The 7,500-nt window shown below is 36.2% G+C and overlaps 1 long non-coding RNA gene across 1 annotated transcript; it reads left to right on the top strand.

The window, feature by feature from the left end:
- The first annotated feature begins 904 nt into the window (after positions 1-904).
- Positions 905-4,908, top strand: LOC118232715. Its single transcript, XR_004766378.1, has 5 exons — positions 905-973; positions 1,167-1,255; positions 1,357-1,461; positions 1,705-1,801; positions 2,749-4,908. It is a non-coding gene; the product is annotated as an uncharacterized LOC118232715 (long non-coding RNA).
- Positions 4,909-7,500: the final 2,592 nt, after the last annotated feature.

The raw sequence follows: 7,500 nt of genomic DNA, 5'->3' as shown, positions 1-7,500 counted from the left end.
ATATTCTGTTAAGCTGAGCATGGGCCACCAAATAAGCAATTGCATAGCTCAATAAGAGAATGTGTGCATCTACACACAAATCCTTCATGGGTGGCAGTGTGTAAAGGAACTTAAGTTCCCCAAGTCAGGAACTTGCCCTTTATGAACCTGAAAAAGCTGAGCAATCACAAGCAATCACCTTAAAAACGTTATTGGTGGCTCCTGAAGCCTATTGAAACAAAATTCAGACATAGTCCACGAGGTAAAGCTGTGGTACCAGTGTAGTATAACCAATCAGCACATGTATCAAAACATAAAGTTCAATTGTGCAGAGCAGAAGGGAAACAAACATGTTTGCTCAATGTGACAGTATAATCAATAGGTGACTGGGTTTTGTAACTACGTATTCCGTAGTGGTGTCTCTATTTCCTGTCTTTTGGCTGCTATTTTCAGATACTTCTGTTCAGTCAACAATCCATACATATGGATGTACTTTTACATCCAATTAGGACCATCATCAGTGACTTTTACTAGGGTAAATGTCCTGAAAACTGAGGTTTACTATAATTTAATGTAGAACATTTGTTACAACTTGCTGATGTTGTCTGTACATTTTTCATGTACATACTTCATTTATTCAGTCTGCAATGGTGTAATTCCAGAAAAGTCTGTTCTAGACATTGTATATCATATATCTAGACAGTTATACTATTCTTATCCAATCCAGACTGTAGATTAACACATGACCCATCACCTTCTTATTCCAAAACCCCAGGCAAGCATATTCTAAAAGGACTACCTCACTTCTTGTAAATTGCAGATAGTTCCCACTCATGTCCCCAGTTTGAAAAAACATGCCCTTCAACCTCGAGCACATGCCAATCACATGCTTGGCAGCTGTTCACTATTTAGAGCTTACAGCAGCTGTATAAAAACAGGCAGACCAGAAGTGATTCTGACAAGTCAGGAGCAAGCTTCTCTAAACCGTGAAAAGGTGACTAATTTAATTATCTCTATTCAGCATGGGCTTAATAAGTTCTTACTGGAACTTTCTAATGTAACTAATGAGCAATTTTGCATTCAGTAGTGACTTCAACATGCATTATTGATGAATGTTTTCTTTAAATATTTGCCTGCAGAATATATATATATATATATATATAAATAACACTGCTTCTGCGATACAGATTACTATCCAGAAACATTTAGAAAAACAGAAAAATGGCAAGTGTTCCATCAGCTGGATGTCTGCTAGCAAAAAACCAGTTCTACCGAAGTAAGTGTCTTCGCTGAATGTATGAAAACACTTTCACTGTAAAATGTCTGATACCAATGAGGCTTGAAAAGCATTTTATTTTTTGTGTTTCTTTTTTACAGAACGACTCAGCTCTGCCTCAAGCAATTCCTCAACAAATTCCTCAACAAATTCATCAACATGTTGTGATCTTGTGGGAGATCCGGAAAAGACTCCCATGCCACATGGTGAGACCATGATTGTTGGCACTTTTACGAGATTTATGTTAATTTACTTAGCATACAGTACAGTATTTAATCCTGACAAGTAAGGGCAAGCCACCACATCTCCCGTTCCTTAAACATGGTAAATTTTGATATCCAGTGAGGAAATGATTCATAGATACCATAGCAGAATACTGTGCTATGCATTGGTTGTTGAAGGTGTGCACAGTTGTGTACCTCAAATAAAATATTGTTTCATATTATAAGGTGTACATATGCCGTTTGAGAAGTGCTGGTGGCTGAAGAAGTTTTTAACATGTGATGTGGTGCATCATAATATCGCAGAAACTTCATTGGTAAATGGGTAAGTATCAATTAATTTTCTATCGTCAAATTTGAATAATATACTGTATATGACAGGTGCATAACTGCAAATTATAGACATATCTCCTAAAGATCTAATGCTGATGTTTAAAACACAGAAGATATTCTATTCCCCAGTTTCTCCAAAAATGTCTCACATATATAAGAAATTTCACATATTAAAGTGATGAACCATGCATTATGGAAACTTAGCTAAGGTAGACTTGTTGGTGGAAAATGACATACCCCCTTAAATAATAGCACAGTATTAAGAGCGATAGTCGTTTTAATATCAGAGTGGTGAATTGCTGACTTGGCATCAATTATTTGGCTGTCCACATGTCAACAAATTCATAGACACTACTTATATTATAAGAACACTAGGCTTATTACAGGACTGCAAACATTAAAGTAGTTACTGATCTGATTCAAACAATGTCATCTTTTTATGGGAGTAAACATGTTAGAGGCACATAGCAGAGGTGTTTCTAATACCCTGGAGAACTGTAATGCTTTTGAAGGGGTGTTCTTTTACTGCCATGAAAACAAATTCCACATTAAATCTCTCTACCTTAATATTATGAATAGAAAATTTGGCCAATCCACCTCGATGCAGTAAAAGTTTACAACATATGAATGCTAAATGAAAGCTCAGCACTTGTTGCTGCTGATGTTTATTTCATTGCATTGTCTGTGAAAAGTGTTCTAAGGTATCAGTCAACATTAGACACTTTCATTATCATTTGAACGCTTTGTCTAAATAGAGTCACTGTCCACCAGAATGCTTATTAAATTATGTCCACCTTCTCAATACGTCAATAAAATATTGGTTTCTCTCTCTCTGCGAGAACGGTCTTTGTAATATTTTTCAATTGAAATGTTACGCTTAAATGGTAAAAGCTGTGGTTGTTGAAGACAAAAAATTGTCCTTTATTCCTGTATTTCCAGTGCTAAGGTAGTCTCCATGATGCTGGCGGATGCTTGACTGTAGAAGCCAGGCTGTAAACTGAAAAGGCCTTGTGAGTGCTACGTGTCTCAGACCACCGTCTCCGCAGATAGATGGTGCAGCACTTATCGAAAAAGGAGGTGAAAGGTTACCCTCTGGCAGAAGTTAGTGTTCTTTGGCTGCCAAGTATGTACAAATGTTATATAATCTTTGGCTGTGAGTCACTATGGGTGGCATTAAAAGTACAATACTCAAGTGCATATACTGTAAAGAAGAACAAAAGTGAGTGTCTTGGTTGTGACTACCCAATTAATTAGTCAGTGCAGATAAATGACAAAATAACAAAATGCAAAATGACACCAGTAGCTAAACAGACCCTTGAGCCTGGACCTGAACCTAAATTTTAAGGCCATGAAGCACTGTCATATGCATAAGCTGCCATTCACTTAGGCTTGAACTTACTGAAGCAGAGCCTGTCAGATTAAGAATATTTTTTTGCCAAGACCTGATTAATCTCAAAAGGTTTGCAATTTAAGGCTTCAGGTTAATACGTTTCTCTGGTCTCAATTTGCACATAACTTTGAAGATTATATTTGCATAATTGCTTCTGCAGACAGGAGTGAAAAGGAATGCATAAGATTGTAATTTCTTATGTTTTGATGATTTCTTTTTGTGAAAAGTAATGTGAAACTCTTAATACGTGAAGTAATTATACATCTGCAATTCTCTTTTGGTGATGAAACTTTTGAAAACTTGAAAAAAAATTCATGTAACTAAATAATTAAGGTTGCAGACAATTTTTGTGTTTCCTCTTACCTGAGTTATTCATATACTAATATTTTATTATTTTTTATTTATTCGTGCCATATAGACTTGCACTGTTACAGTTTTTGTAATATACAGGATGTTATGCATGTCTATAAATGTATCAAGTTTTTGTTTATTAGGTATTCATACATACAGGTTTTATTTTGTCTAACATGTTCAAATAATTATATTAATATGGCCACACCTCCAACACATAAATAGGAATTTTATAAACAGTTTACTTCATAAATGCTGAAAGTGCATTGTACAGTTATGTGAACCAACATCTTAACTGGTGCACTCAATAAAAATTATATCCATTTATGCTATATCCTTTTATATCAGTGTGGCATTAGGTCTGGTGGTGAACCGGACTGGGCTTGGCTGCGGCAGGTGGTGGAGAGATCACACGCACCTGGGTTGCGTTAATTAATCAGCCCAGGTGCTTAAAGGTGTGTTCCTCTCCACAGTTCGGGGCTGAGACCGGAAGCTCACACTGAGAGTATGTTTTTTGTTTGTATTTCATTTAATTTCAGTTTTATTTCTTAGAAAATGATGGAGAATGTAAACTGCCACTGAAAAGTAGTAGGAGCTGGTGTAAAGTGGGTCAGCTATGAGTGGCACACTGTAAAGTGGTCGCTCTGTTTTACTTTTTTTTGTCTTTCTTATTTTAGTTTGTTGTTTTAGTTTATTGTTTTTGCCCGAAACCTGTGAGGGGGGAGGGCGTTTATTTAATTTTGTGTTTGTGTGGGTGCTCTCTCTCTCTCTTCATGGGGCAACCAACATTGTCTCCCTCCCAGGGGTGTCACACTGGAATGTGACAATCAGTGTTTATAGTCTACTTCTGAATGTGTAGGGCACCATAACTCATCCAACAGCATAATGGCATTTACCAAGCACAGTACATTAATGCTATAAGCCTAACGGGGAACTTGCTTTACTGCTTGTATATCCATGTAATGTAGAACTGAGAAGTCCGATTCATGCAGTAAACCTATTTTCTTGCAACAGTTTGATTCATTACTGTGTTAAAACCATAAATCAATGATTTCTCATAGCCTGGCAGATTATTAAGCTGCCTGCTTTAGAGCAGATGGCTTATTACCAGTTAAAGCTCTCAACAGTAGTATTGTGCTACTAACACACAAATTAGTTAGTTAGACAGAAAACGCATCCAGTTAGAAACATGTAAATTTTGGGCGCAAAAGTTTATTCCATGAAAAAGGCAAAAATGCATGTTTAAATTCAAACCTATTTGTATAGGATACATAGTTGAACAGTTGCATTATTTTTTAATATTTTTGTATAACTTGTTTTGCACATTTTGTACTAATAAAACATTTTTTTTGCAATTACTCTGATGAATCAATTAACACCTTAAACTGATCAGAAGCTGTGACCATCCAGCTGAAAGATGCGACTGGCTAGCTACAAGGGAAGGCTAGCAAGTGGCTCTTCTGAATTGATTTTGAATGTTGCATAAATAAGACAGCTATGAGACTGACTGTCAAAACTCATTAAATAGGAGGTATGATGAGCAATATTCATTAAATTCATGAAATATCCAGCAATCACAAGTAATATTGCTTTTCATTTCAAGTTTAGTACCTACTAGATTAACTAGATTAATGCGGTTTTAGACCTATCATGTTCTAGAGTTCATACAGAGAATTTTGTTTTATATTTAAAGCCACAATCCCTTTCTTTTACAATTGATTTTTTTTTTTTACAGACACAGGCGTTGCTTATTTACACATTGAATTAATATGGTATAGTGCATATTTCTTCATCGGAATGAACATAATGTAGGTAGTCACAGTAAATAAGTAACCATGCTATATATTATAGTATGATGGGCTAGATAAAATAATCCCAGCCCTGAATGCATTCTCTCTTCAATTTTTATTTAACTTCGTAGATAAGTTCAGTTTGTGTAAAACTGACAGGCTGTGCTGACATGGCAATGTGTACCACTTGGCCACTCTAGTCCGAGAGTCTAGCACTACATACATTTTAAAACTTTTTTTTATTTCTTAAAAATCTAATTCTTATTATTTTTGGGTAAAACGTACAAATACGTAGCTAAATGAAATGGAGAGATTATCTTTTCTGGGCGCAAGTACATTTGCTATTTAAACAACGTGGGCGCTGGATGGGAAAATGACAACTGTGTCGGTCTGAAACTAGCAAAGACACTTGCGTTGCGCTTGGCGCCGCTTTGCACCGGGTGTAAGATAGAGCCCTACGGGTTCAAGGAGGGAAATCTGTAACAGTGCAGGGAAGATGAAATCAGATTTCAAATTATTCAGACTGGCCATTTATATTGTCCAGTCGGGACCACAAACCAGACCTGTACAAATAATTTGAATAGGACATTTTGCTCCAAAACCTTGTATCTGGAAACCTTATTTAAAATTCCTTTTATTAATTTAAATTTTCTTCATATATGCTTTTGGTCATTGTTTTTTTGTAGATTTCTACATATTTTGAAAAGATTATTTGATTACAATTCTGCATCCAAAACCAAGTTAAAACCCAATTTAACTGAAAAACCTAGTTATGGTTTGTCAATTAAAAGTCCTACATCATTTATCCAAGCAAGGGCAAGCATTCTCCAGCAACCAACGATAATGAATTTTAATCAAGGTAATCAAATAGGTTTTCTATGTTTCTTCTTAATGAAAGGTCACATCCTATGAGTAATCCTGATCTGTAAGGGGATGCCAAAACTTTTTTTATTTATAAACTTTGGCAAAACTTTGGCACTTTTCCAGGGTTCAGCTGGTTTATTGCAGATGGAGTTTGCCAAGCTCTTGCAGGCTATGACACTGGTGATAAAAGCCTCAGGGTCAGTCACCTCAGTACAGCAGAAAAATAGTAAAGCCCTACCATGTGAAACTTCTATATATGTTCAGTGGTAGGGTTAGTCATTGGGGGGACTTACAGACTCTCTGTCTTGATCATAGTGGCTTCTAAGTGCTGGCAGAGACAAACAACAACAACAAAAAACAGGACAGCTGCTTTGAGGAAATGTTTGAAAGGAGTGCAGAGCAATAAATTCAAAAAGTCAGACCAACCCCTCAGGAAATGCATTTTGAAGACAACTGAACTCCAGTAAAGAACAAAACAAAAGATTAGTCATTCCAGAGAGGTGTAAGGCTTTGGGTTACCATGAAAATGTCATTTTAAATGGCTTCTTCGTTCTTTGTTGCGTGTTTTCTACTGAAAATTGCATTATTTAGATTATTATTCTTTAGTAATCAAGCTAAAATCACCAGTTGAGTCTGTAGCTAGTTTTATGTTTTGATGTTGCCCCTATACATTTTCAGTTAACAATAACAGCACTTACAGTTGACTGTAAGTTCAGGCAGAAATTTGACAAATTGACTGACTGGCATTCTATAATAGTGCCACGTTGAAAGTCACTGAGCTCTTCACTATGACCCTTTCTACTGCCAATGTTTGTCAATGGGGATTTCAAGGCTTGTATGCTTGATTGTATGCACCTGTTAGCAACGTGTGTGGCTGAAATAGCTAAAACCTCTAATTAGAAGGGATGTCCATATACTTTTGGAAATGTAGTGTACCAAGGGTGGTAGTGTAATTCAGAATGTTTATATAACTAATTGAATTCCTTGAATAGCTTTGCACTGTTCTAACTCTCAGTTGTTAGTTATCTGATTAGGATTGACAGGAGCACCCCTTCCATCTCGACACAACTCCTGTTCTAAAAGTGAACTTGGTGTCCATAGGATATCCGGCATGGATTACACCAGGGGTGGGCAAGGAGCGTCAAATTTCTTCCTGAATGACAGCTGAAGATTGTAACTATTGTAGCTGATTATAACTGTAGCTGAAAATATTTTTTTAATGCCCCATCAAAGTAATTATCCTCTAAATCAAACATGCATTTGTTACGGTTATGTGACAGATCAATTTGTCCACAA

The sequence above is a fragment of the Anguilla anguilla genome, chromosome 8 (genome assembly GCF_013347855.1).
Source record: "Anguilla anguilla isolate fAngAng1 chromosome 8, fAngAng1.pri, whole genome shotgun sequence".
In the NCBI taxonomy this organism is placed as follows: Eukaryota; Metazoa; Chordata; class Actinopteri; order Anguilliformes; family Anguillidae; genus Anguilla; species Anguilla anguilla.
Note: the sequence above shows the minus strand (reverse complement) of the source record. Positions and strands in the feature narration are given on the sequence as shown.